Below are 13,202 nucleotides of genomic sequence, written 5' to 3'. Positions count from 1 at the left end.
TTTAAATGTGTACTAAGTCAGGTATCTCCCCCTTCTATATAAACACCCCAGGGATCAAGGCGGGACAGCCCTCCACACTAAGTCCCCCAAGGGATGGCATTTGCCTGGGGAATATTCTTAAGAGTGTTGTTGTTGTCGTTTAGTCGTGTTCGACTCTTCGAGACCCCCTGGACCAGAGCACGCCAGGCACTCCTGTCTTCCACTGCCTCCCGCAGTTTGGTCAAACTCATGCTGGTAGCTTCGAGAACACTGTCCAACCATCTCATCCTCTGTCGTCCCCTTCTCCTTGATCTTTCCTAACATCAGGGTCTTTTCCAGGGAGTCGTCTCTTCTCATGAGGTGGCCAAAGTATTGGAGTAGGGGTAGCCAATATGATTCCCTCCAAATATTGTTGGACTTCATTTCCCAATGGTCAGGGGTGATGTCAGTTGTAGCCCAACAACTTATGGAGGGCCCCACACCAACTACCCATGTACCTAGAGCAGCCTTTCTCAAACTGGGGTCCCCAGATATTGTTGGACTACAACTCCCTGACCCCTGATCCTCGTAGCTAGGGATGGAGTTTTAGTCCAACAATATCTGGGGCCCTAAGCCTGAGAAAGGCTGACTTAGAGGCTTCCAATTTCCTTGTATTGCCCCTTGATGATACCCTGATACAACGGTTACCACTACAACAGACTAGGAACTGGCTGTCACATCACTTTTATTGCCATAGATAAGTTCAAAGAATATTTTGAAGCATCATTTGGTCTTGAGAATTCTATACAGGGGCAAGCAACATGGTGGTTGTTGGACCACAATTCCCATCAGCCCCGGCAGACAACACAGCTGACGGACAGGGGTGATGATGGGAGTTGTGATTCTGCAGCATCTGGAGGGCACTACTCTGCCCTCCAGATGTACACTGCAGTTCTCAGGGTTTCCTGGGTAGGGTGCAGCTATGAACGAAGGAGGTTTACATTTGTTGTGGTGCAGATACAGACAGACTCTGAAAGAGTCTTGCTGTCCTGGTAGGCCTCATAGCCTGCTTTGCAGCCTTGACTTGCCTGTTGATTCTGAGCCAGGCAGAACTGCAGTGGGGCGGGAGGAGGGAGCTTTGACTCTGGGGCAGGGCTGGGACACCTTGCACAGTGACGCATCATTGCACAATGGAGCGAGCAAGGCACGTGTTGACATCTTTGGAACAGGCCCAGCTACCTGAGTTTTTTTCCAGGCCCTAGGGAAGGCTGAACATCCAACCAGAACCCAGAGCTCTGTGCTGGGCTGCCAGTTTTGAAAGAGCGACCCTGGAGGGCAGTGCCAAGGCATCTGCGTCATAATGTCCTCAAATCATGATGTAACGCCCACCGTCCAAGGCTAGGTTGCAACAGGACTGTATGATGCAAGGCAAGGATGAGGTTGCCAGAAAGTGACGTTGGCGCCAAACACACCACAAGAGGATCTTCTTCAACAAGCCAATCCTTCTTGCAAAAGTTGAGAAGCTTATGGAGACTTAACAGGTCCTGCTGCTCAGTCAGAACCATGAGTCTGGATTTTTCATTTTTCCAAACATGGACATCGAGGGTTAACATCAACCTGGTGTCTTCCAGATACTGTTAGACTACAACTCCCATCAGCCCTGGCTGGTGTATACAAAACACTTTTGAGATTTTGCAAAGTGGAGGCTATGGCTTCAGGAAATCTACAAGCAAGGCTCTTCTCATTTTAGAAATGCACATCTGGCTTCAAAGCGTACGCAGATAATGCAGTTTCATGAACTGTATTTCATACTGACCTCTAGACATGGCTGCATATGACCAATATGCAAATGAATCCAATTCTAGTTCCCCTGCAATTCTTTTGGACTTTCTTTTCCTTCACTTCCTGCTCACCCATCCCCAAACCTTCCTTTTTATCAACAGCAGCCAGCCCCTCCTACCCCTAAGCCCTGTTGGATTTTTTCCTCTCCTATTCAAATGGTCCTTTCCCTAAACTTCCTTCACAGCAACTGCACTGTCAACACCCTTCTGTTTAGGTCTTTCCCTTGAGAACCCTGGATGTGTAGGAGTATTCTGTGGCATGAGAAGCAACTCAGCTAACGGTATATGGAAAAAGTAGGAGCTTGCAGGCAATAGCAAGAGCCAACGCAACCCACCGAACCATATGCTGCTCCTACAGCCATGTCCAATGGCCAACCAGGACCTTGATAATCCCCTCCCGATTTTTGCTGGCTGCCTGGGATTACGATAAGAGGGAAACTGCCAACCGCTTCAATGGCCATGATCCATGGATTGCGGCTTGCATTTAGTTTGGTGTCTCCCTGAGTTGGTCAGGATCAGGATTTCATGGGGCACACAGAGATGTTACAAATAGTCACAGTGATTTGTAGAAATAAGAAGCATTATTATTAACACAGTAATAAAAATATATGGTTTAGGGTCAGCGTTTTGCTTCACTATTATTATTTATGCCTTTGTAGAAATGACCTTAGGACAAACTTCACAAACCTGCCCCCCCCCAGTGTTTTGGACTGCAACTCCCATCAGTCCCGCTGGCATTCAGAGGCAGACAGCAGAGGTAGGACATAGCCATTGTGGCTAGTAGCCATTGCTAGCCTTATCCTGCTGTTTTGGGGCTCGTCCACACCTGCTCATCTCATCACTACCCCCCCCCCCGGGGAAACCTGATCCTTGCCACTGAATCGGAACAAACATCAGTCAGGTTCTCTGCGGATTGACGTTTGCTCTGATCCAGCAGTAAAGGGTGGGTTTTCCTGGGGCAAGCAGTGGGGCAAACATAAAACCTCGTAGACCCTTGCTTTCTAGGCATGGAATAAGCCTAGTGTGGACAACCCCTTTGTCTAACCTTCTTTTAAATCCATTCAAGCTAGTGGGCGTCACCACCTCTAGCTATGTGGTTTCACTATATTTTCTTTACTTTTGTTTATTTCTGTACATTTATATCCCGCTTTTCTTCTGTCATAAAACCCAAGGTGGTCAACATGCGGTTCCTAAGCCGTCTCCCACAAAGACACTGGCCAGACCCAAACCTACGTAGTTGCAGCAAGGTGGTGGTCCCATTCCTGGTCTGCTAGGGGTGTGGATGAAAAAAGAAAACAGAATGGGGGAAGTGAGAATGAATTGGATTGCTTTGTTTGTTTGATTGTTCTGGCATAGGGTGTTTGGGAAGGGTGAGCTCAGCATCCTGTTTCCACAAGGACCAACCAGATTCCTCAAGGGAAGCCCACAAGCAGGACATGAACACAATAATTTTAATAAATAAACTACTTTGGGACCAGATCTTGGGTAAAAAGCAACAACAACAATAGCTTCTGAAGTGAACCAGAAATTACAGCACACTTCAATTTATGATTTGCATTTGACAGATTGCATGAGAAATGTTCATTTCCCCCTTTTCTATCTTCAGAAAACAAGTCATACCATGCTAGTCATAAAATCTGATTCCAGCCAGGCTGCAAGCTTTCTGTGTGGCATTTGGTATCTGCCCTTGGAAGAAACCCAGCTTCCTGAGAACTTTAGATTTAAAAAGAAAACCTTCAAGTTTCTAGACCTAGGTAAAGGTAAAGGTACCCCTGCCCGTACGGGCCAGTCTTGCCAGACTCTGGGGTTTGTGCGCCCATCTCACTTAAGAGGCCAGGGGCCAGCGCTGTCCGAAGACACTTCCGGGTCACATGGCCAGCGTGACATCGCTGCTCTGGCGAGCCAGAGCTGCACACGGAAACGCCGTTTACCTTCCCGCTAGAAAGCGGTCCCTATTTATCTACTTGCACCCGGAGGTGCTTTCGAACTGCTAGGTTGGCAAGCGCTGGGACCGAACAACGGGAGCGCACCCCGCCGCGGGGATTCGAACCGCCGACCTTTCGATCGGCAAGCCCTAGGCGCTGAGGCTTTAACCCACAGCGCCACCCGCTGTGGAGGCATAAAATAGCCTGTATGCAAGTAGGTCCTGGTATGCAGAAAGCTTGGAATTAGAAGGATCTGGGAGAGGCTTCCTGTAATCAGGGTGATTCCGTGGTCTACTTATGAATCCCAGTTTGCTGGGTGTCCATATCTCCCCTGCCCCACACTTTCTATGCCCTCACCGAACTGCTGACCAGTCTGGGGCATTGTCCTTAGTGCTGAAAGGCTGAGAAGGGCAAACAGTTCAGTGAGAAGAGAGCATATACAAACAGATGTTGCAATCCTACACCAAGTTACATCATATGCTTCCCGCTGGAACAAGAGGGCCCTTCTGTGTGCATACATAACTGAGTACAGGATTGCAGCCTTGGGAAATGGGAGGGCTCTTACATAATTTATTCTTCCAGAAGAATAGTCTTCCTTTTAAAAAGCCTCCCCTCCACATTAGCTTGTGTTTTCTCTCTGGCACGGATGACCTCACTCAGATCAGCTTTTAATGCACTCACTCTTATGGGTAAAAGACCTGAACTGCTTTCTTCACCCAGTGTGCAATTAACTAAGTAGCTTAAGGTTGCGGTCCTAACCCTACTTACCTGTTGGGAGTAAGCCCCACAGGATTCGTTGGGACTTACTTCTGAGTTGGATGATTAGGAATGCACTGTGTGTAGCTTTTAAAAATTAAAGATAGGGAAAATCAATGGAAAATAAAAGATAACAGAACTTTAGTGACAATAGCTTAATGTAGTATTTGCCAACTTGGTGGCATCCAGCTGTTTTGGACTACATTTCCATCAACCCCAGCCAGAATGCTGGCTGGGGCTGATGGGAGTTGTAGTTCAAAACACCTGGATCCCACCAAGTTGGCAAAAGTTGACTCAGAGAAGCTCCATGGTCAGAGAGTGCATACCTCTGACAGCCAAATCACTGGAATCGCCATCGCTTCTTGAGGGCTCCCTGGAAAGACTGTCTGGCTAGACACTATTCGACTAGATGGACTTTTTGTCTGATCCAGCTGTTCTTAAGTGTTAAGAAGCAGGATCCACCTGCCATCCTCAGATAATTTATATGGAAGTTGAAATTTCTGTTTGTTTCTAACCAGTACTGTTGATAGTTTGAATTTAGCTTCTCTCTGACCCATCCTTCCTCAGAGGGAAAGCAGAACCTCAGAGCCAGGCATCCTGAACATCCTGCATGCATCAGGACAGATGCTGATGCTTTGCCTGTTCAGGATTGCATCATTCATTCATCCCTTCATCACAGAGAGGCCCTGCACTTTTTTTATTCCTGCAAAAAAATTAGCCACCAGCAGAGGGGTCCAGAAGGCGAGTCCCTGTGCCAACTGTCAGTTCTAAGGAGCAAACTCGGAACCATGAAGTTGGAGGAAGCAAAACAGAAAGAAAATCTGGGAAAGGGGGAAAAAAGAAACCACCACCCTCACCCCCAAATTCAAACAGCCGGCAACTTACAGGACTGTGGAGCCTGCTGCAATTTTAGATGTCAATACCGGGCACCTCCTGGCTGTGCAGGCGAGAGAAGGCTCAGTGAAGCCCTTCAGTCACATCGATGCAAATGCACCCAGCAATCTGGAAGCCGGCCACATTTTCTAAACCAGCTTTTGCTGAGTAAGCGACAATCCTCCTCTGTTTTTCCTTTTCCCCTTTTTAATCGCTGCACACATGAAAGCAAAGGGCTCTGCTGTTTACAGAGCGAGGCTTAGGAAAGAGAGGTGTAATTTTGCACTTTGGGAGGGAGGAGCTCCTCAAACCCAGCCCTGGAAGCTCCCTGATTGGCTCAGGAGGAGCCGGCAGAGAGAGAAAGGCGAGGAGGTGGAGATTAGAAATAATAGGCTCCAGATCTCTTCTTGGAATAAGTCACCTTGAACTTGCAAACTCTGCAAGAGAGATTGTCAGGTGATATCCATATGAAATGGACTGAGCTAAGCTCAGTCACAGCCATTCGTTTCAATGTGTCTACTCTGAGTAGGGTGAATATTGGATACATTCCAATCCATCAGACTAAAAGGCCTTTGCAGATGACACAGGATGGAATATTACAAATAGGAGAGCTGAGGGGGAAGGCTGATGGGCCGAAAAGGCAACTGGCTGCAGAGTTCAAGAGTAGTTATGCTGAGCCCTGCAAGATGAGTGTGGTCATATTTAGTTATCTAACAAATTTTCTATATTACTTAATCAACAATGCCATTGAAGCAGTTTACAGAAACCATTCGTCAAGCATTCAAAACAAGCTGATATTGAAGTGATATTTAAAAAATACAAATAAAGCCAGCAACTTTTAAACAAATATACATACAGTACATGCTTAGATAGGCTTGCTTAAACTGTTTTTTTCAGCAGGTACTGAAACAATACAGTGAAGGCTTGCCTGATGTCAATAGACAGGGAGTTCGAAGTGCTGCCACACTGCAGGACTGATTCTTTGCAAGTGCGGAATGAATATGATATGGCCCTTGTCAAAGTGCCTGTTCCATAGATCGAGGCAGGAGAGTGGGCATATACATGTGTGGGAAGGTGATCCTTCAAGGGAAGGACTCAGGGATGTTTTATCTGAGGAGGCTAGAAGGTCTAAAGCAGAGCTTTCCAAACTTCTCATGTTGGTGACACATCATTTCGTGACACTGTAATTCAGTTTTACTAGCAAACCAGAGGTTAAACTAACCCCTTTCCAGCCCCTACTCACCGCAGCCGGCACACTAATGTGTTGCGTGACACATAGTTTAGGAAGCTCTGGTCTAAAGTAGCAGCAAAGCTAGCTTATCAGCAGCTGGGGAATCTGCCTCTCCACTTGGAAGTTTCCAAACTTTCTTTCTAACTCCAGTGAACTGAGATGCAGGAGCACAGATGAACTGGAGAAAATCCTGGGATGTGCTCTGTGCAACACAGTCACATTAACTGACCAAGTGTCTTGGGCTACCCACAAACACCCTCGACCCCCTTCCTTGCAACTCAGGACCAAGGAAGGAAAGCTTATCTGCTCCTGCTTTTCTCTCTCTCTCTCTCTCTTCCTACTGACGAATCCCCAAAAAGCTTCCAAGGTGCTCAGAACACAGCCTGAAAACTTATTGAAACTTAATTTCAGTTTGAGGCAGTGACCTCTTAGATTGTATTTCAAGGGGCTTTTAATTCAGCTCCCTGTTTTCAGGTAGGATATCAGCATAGCACATTCACTATCAACTTGCTTCTTTCAGACCAAACAGCACTGCAAGAAAGGTTCACAAAAGCCAGAATTCCCATAAAGGCCACCCAGGCACTCTGGAAGCAGATGGCATCACCAAGAAGGCACCAAGGTAATGGCTACCCTATGTACTGGGTCCCAGCATTGGGTATCCAGAGGTATACTGCCTGTTTGGACATGGAAGCTCATTTCCTGTTATCAGGGCTAATAAACAGGAATTATAGGGGCAGGAATTTATCTATTTTTTTTTTCATTATCAAAGTTTCCCCCCCTCTATAGGACAAAGTTCCTGTGTGACAATTAGCTCTATGTGACTCCTTCAAGCCAGCAAATCTACATTCCTTCCATTAAAAAATAAATGAAAGAGGATCCAGGTATACTGGCCAATCTGAGGAGAAAATCCACCAGTCATTGGATGGATTATGAATTATTATTGCAGTCTATTCTTCAAGACATATATCAAAGCAGTGGTTCTCAACATTTTTGATCCCATAAACTCATTCCCAGTGCCTCCTCCCCTATAAAAGGCATTATTATTATTATTGTGGAACGCCCTCCCATCAGATTTCAAGGAAATAAGCAACTATCCTACTTTTAAAAGACGTCTGAAGGCAGCCCTGATTAGAGACGTTTTTAATGTTTAATGCTGTATTGCATTTTTAATATTCGATTGGGAGCCGCCCGGAGTGGCTGGGGAAACCCAGCCAGATGGGTGTGGTATAAATAAATTATTATTATTATTATTATTATTATTATTATTATTATTATTATTCAGAATAGTGGTTTACATGACCCACTAAGGAAAATAATAACACAGTAAAATGCAAAACTGTAACAATTAATTGCACATTTATTCAAAATCCAGTTACACCTACAGCATTTAGTTTAATTAACTCAACAAAACTGATGAACTGGATCCAGTGATGCCAGCTTTTTAAAGTCAGATAGTCATTTATGCCCCCAGCTGTCCCCCCTTGACTCTTAGTGCCCCCCCAAGTGATCTCAACGCTCCCCAGGGGGCAGTACCACCCCCTTTGGGAACCACTGTATCAGAGCAAAACTCACACCAATCAGATGTAGGACATGATCCCGCGCATGGTTAATGGAATTCTAAATGTTGTTGATTTCACCATGATAGAGTTAAACATACCCCACTGAAATCAACAGGACTGGAAATTTAGCTGTATTGCACCTTAATAATGCCATGGCAACGGACCTCTTGTTGTCACTGTCACTCTTAAAGGGCCCACTTTTGCAAGTGAAAGCAACAAAGAGCCTTGTAGCACCTTAAAGACTAACCAATTTATTACAGTATGAAGCTGTTGTGGACTCACACCCATTTCACCATATGCAGGAAGCAAAATCTTAGTTGGCAGGTATATAATGGAGAAAATATTAAGTTGGGAGTTGAAATGAGATGCAAAGATTGCTGTCAGTGATAATTAGAGTTTAAATGTGTGTTAAACCGGCACAACTATTACAGTTAAGATTGCAGATAACTTTCTCAGCATTGCTAAGATGACTGTATGATAAATATGGGTGTGAGGATTTTTGGGCTCTTCAGATGTTGCTGAGCTCCAACTCCCATCATCCTTGGTCAATGGCCATGCTTGGTGGGGCTGATGGGAGCTGTAGTTCAGTGACCACTGGAGGGCCAAGGTCTCGTCCCCCCCCCCCCGCGCAGTGGTGCAGGCTGCAGGGAACAGGGAGTGAGCATGCCACACCTTGTGTTTACAAGTTTGAGGGGGGGCAGGGAAACTTGTTGGGACATCTTTGTTACTTCTTTCTGGTTTGGAACTTCTCACCCTGTTCCTGGATCATGACTCCTGAGCACTGTGTTTGTTGCTGAGCTTGTACTGATAATTGCCTTAATAAAGATCTCTGTCGTAAATAAGACAGAGATCGTTATTAAGGCAATTATCAGTACAGTACTTGTAAGTAAGAGTTCCTGTTTGTAAGTTTTAGGGGGCCATTGGCTCTGCTGAGAAGCCAACTCCATCAGGCTTCACCTTCTCTCAGCTGTTGCCTGGCTGCAGCAGTGGCAGAGGAAGAAAACAGGCCTGCTCCATCAGTTCTGCTAAAAGACCAGCTCCATTGGACCTTCACTCCATCACCTGTCCCCCAGAAGCAGTCACTTCAACAGGTCACAGCAGAGGGAGGACAAGGAAGCAAGGCCTCTCCATTAGCATTGGGCTCCTTGAATTATTTCCATTCCAGCAGCTGCTCCTTATGACAACTTTATAACTAAGAGCTAGTGTCTGAGGTTGCTTTCTCCCCTTTCTGCCTCCCAATTGCTTTTTCCCAATTGTGTCTTTTAGACTGCAATATAACTGATCTACATAAGCAGCTCTTGGAACCTAAGAGCACTCTGCACATGTATGAAAAGCTCTTTTATTGCTTGCTAAGTCTTCCAGAGCTTAGGTTTGGCCCTGAAACTGATTCCAGAGTTCAGCTTTGTTTTGGACTTCGGACAAAACTAGATGTAATGTAGGAATTCTGTGATTGGATCTCCCAATCCCCCATACCACTCTTTTATTAATGATTAAAAGCATCCATAAGAGAGGGAGAATTTTAATAAATGCTGCAGTTCCAAGGACTGAGGCTTTTTCAACTAATTTCCCTACACCGTATCCCAAACAAGTATCAATTGTTCTCTGCCCCCCAAAAGCTGTTATTAGTCAGAGAAGGGGAGAAAGGCAGAAAACTGAGTTTTTGAATCAAATGCTTGTGCAAGAAGAGCCCTGATTCTTGATCAGACCAAAGGTCAATCTAATCCAGCATCCTGTTCCTACACTGGCCCAGCAGATAATTTATATAGACAGGATTTACTGTATATACCACTTAATCATCAAAATCACTAAGCAGTTTATATAAAAATGCCTCTCAGAAGTCCACAAGGAAAACCAGAGGGCAACAGGACACTCGTGTTCCTCAGCAAGTAATACCTCAGGTTAAGTACTTAATTCGTTCCGGAGGTCCATTCTTAACCTGAAACTGTTCTTAACCTGAAGCACCACTTTCGCTAATGGGGCCTCCTGCTGCTGCCGTGCCGCCGCCACACAATTTCTGTTCTCATCCTGAAGCAAAGTTCTTAACCTGAAGCACTATTTCTGGGTTAGCGGAGTCCGTAACCTGAAGCGTATGTAACCTGAAGCGAATGTAACCCGAGGTACCACTTTATTCAGAGGCATACTGTCTCCAGCATGTGGCTAGTAGCCAATTATAGCCACTGTAAATCATAATGCCCTGTGGCATGTCCTTCTGAAAATCGGCTGCCCAGATAAATTTGTGAACATGCTCCACAATATTATGACAGCAACCATCACAGATAACAATGGCTCTCAAAGTGAACCATTCACAGTGGGATGAGGTGTTAAACAGGGATGTGTTATTGCCCCAACTCTATTTATTATTTTCATTGCTATGATCCTACACATTGTCAAAGGGAAACTCCCCACCGGGCTAGATATCATATATCGAACAGATGGAAAGCTCTTTAACTTAAGTAGGCTGAAAGCGAAGAGTAAGGTTACCATAACTTCCGTCATAGAGCTTCAATATGCTGATGACAACGTAGTGTGTGCACACTCAGAGGATGACCTCCAAACCATCCTAAATATCTTTGCAGAAGCTTACAAAAAGCTTGGCCTATCGCTCAACATCCAAAAAACCAAAGTGCTGCACTGACAAGCACAAAACAACCCCTCTGCAGCACCACAAATCCAACTTAACAGTATAACCTTGGAAAATGTCAATCACTTTTCCTACCTGGGCAGTTATCTTTCCACAAGGGCCAACATCGATGCAGAAATCCAGCACTGCCTGAACTCCGTGAGTGCAGCTTTCTCCCGACTGAAGTGCAGAGTATTTGAGGACTGGGACATTTGCAGGGAAACCAAAACGCTTGTTTACAAAACTACTGTACTACCAACTTTATTGTAAGCTTGTGAAACGCGGACCACTTATAAATGCCATCTCCAACTCCTCAAAAGATTCCATCAACGGTGTCTCCAACAATTTTTACATATCACTTGAGAAGACAGGCAAACCAATGTGAAGAAACAAAGATTACCAATGTGGAAGCAATGATTCTTCAACATCAACTTCGTTGGACTGTTCATGTTGTTCAGATGCCTGATTATCATCTTCCAAAGCAACTACTCTATTCCAAACTTAAAAATGGAAAGCATAATGTTGGTGGTCAATAAAAGAGGTTTAAAGACTCTCTCAAGGCAAATCTAAACAAATGTAGTATAAACACTGACAATTGGAAAACACTGGCTTGTGAGTGCCCTAGTTGGAGAACAGCCTTTACCCATGGATTTTGAATACTCTCGAACTCAGGACAAAAGTGAGAAACAAACTAAGAGGAAGGCATGTTTGGCAACCCCTCTCCATGATCAACTCCCACCAGGAAACCTATGTCCCCACTGTGGAAGGGGGTGTGGATCCAGAATTGGCCTCTACAGTCACCTATGGACACAGAGTTAAGGCCATGTTCATGGAAGACAATGTTACTCGGCTATGAGTGATCACTAAAGAAGATAACCCTTTCCTCCATGAATTTGTCCAATCCTGCTTTAAAGCCATCAAGTTGGTGGTCATCACTGCCTCTTGCAAGAGTGGGTTCGTTCCATAGTTCAGTTATGTGCTGCATGTATAAAGACTTCATTTGGTCTGTTCTAAATCTTCCAACATTCAGCTTCATTGAATGGTCCCACTGAGTTCTAGCATTATAAGAGAGGGATATGATGTTCTGACCAAGGGAGTGTTCACATTAGCAAGGCACTAGAGGGCACTGATGTTTTTCCCTATGCAAAGAGAGATGAATGGCTTAAGGACTACAACTGGTATGAATCACAGAATCATAAAATTGTAGAGTTTGAAAATATTGTGAGGGTCATCTAGTCCAACTCCTGCAATGCAGGAATCTTTTGCCCAACGTAGGGCTCGAACCCACAACCCTGAGATTATAATCTCATGCTCTATCTACCAATTGGGCCATTCCAGCAATCATGAAGCTGGTTTGAGAAAAAGAGCATCAAGCAGTAGTAACTTATAACAACCTGCAATTTGGACAACCTCATGTGAACATACATTAAAAACCCAGCACAGGAAGCGCAGCAACTGCACAGTAAACCAAGTATGAACACAAACTTCCTGACTGGGTATGGCTGCATTGCCCTCTACTGGTTGGCTATACACAAAGTGCAGATAAACCCAGTGCCCATCATAGACAAATATGTGGGGCAGTTTGCAGATTGGGAGGGCAAGGAAAATGATGTATGAGCTTCCCTTCAAGTGGTTTAGGAAAACATCAACCACATGCTGAAAAAAAATCTTCCTTCTAAGTTAGTCAAACATCCCAACTGCAATCATGTTGACTCAGAATGAGGCCCAACTGAATGGCAATGAATGTAAGTTAATTTTACAAAGCTTTTATCACAGGTGTGACTATCCTGCGGACACCAACTCCCCTCACCTCTAGCCAACATGACCAATGATTAAGAAAAATGGTTCAACAGTTCCTGAAGAGCCATAGGATTCTTATTCCTGATCCATGGGCATAACAACAGTAGCCAACTTTACAGAGTTGCTTATTTATTGGAGCCTTTACACAAACAAAGGCAAAAAACAGAAGAAATAACTATCTATAAAAATGTAACCAATATAACTTACTGAAAAGTTAGAAAGAGAAATTTTGGTACCTGTTTCCTCTTTTCTTGAAGCACATCACACCATGAAGGGACCAGGATGGAATTCTAAGCTGAAAGTACACGGGAAATTGCTAAAAATGTGTACACTGACACCTGCTATAGAAAAGTTGAATATTACTTTATGAGATATTAAATATTAATATCTGCTGTGAAAACGCATATCTAAAACATCACACCCTCTGCTAGTGACCTCAGATGGTGAAAGCTGACAGGACTGGTGACAAAATAGGACTACAATGGTACCTCGGGTTAAGTACTTAATTTGTTCCGGAGGTCCGTTCTTAACCTGAAACTGTTCTTAACCTGAAGCACCACTTTAGCTAATGGGGCCTCCCACTGCTGTCACGCCGCCGGAGCACGATTTCTGTTCTCATCCTGAAGCAAAGTTCTTAAC

The sequence above is a fragment of the Podarcis melisellensis genome (genome assembly GCF_964234715.1).
Source record: "Podarcis melisellensis genome assembly, chromosome: 15".
NCBI lineage: Eukaryota > Metazoa > Chordata > Lepidosauria > Squamata > Lacertidae > Podarcis > Podarcis melisellensis.
This window is presented reverse-complemented; position numbering follows the sequence as displayed.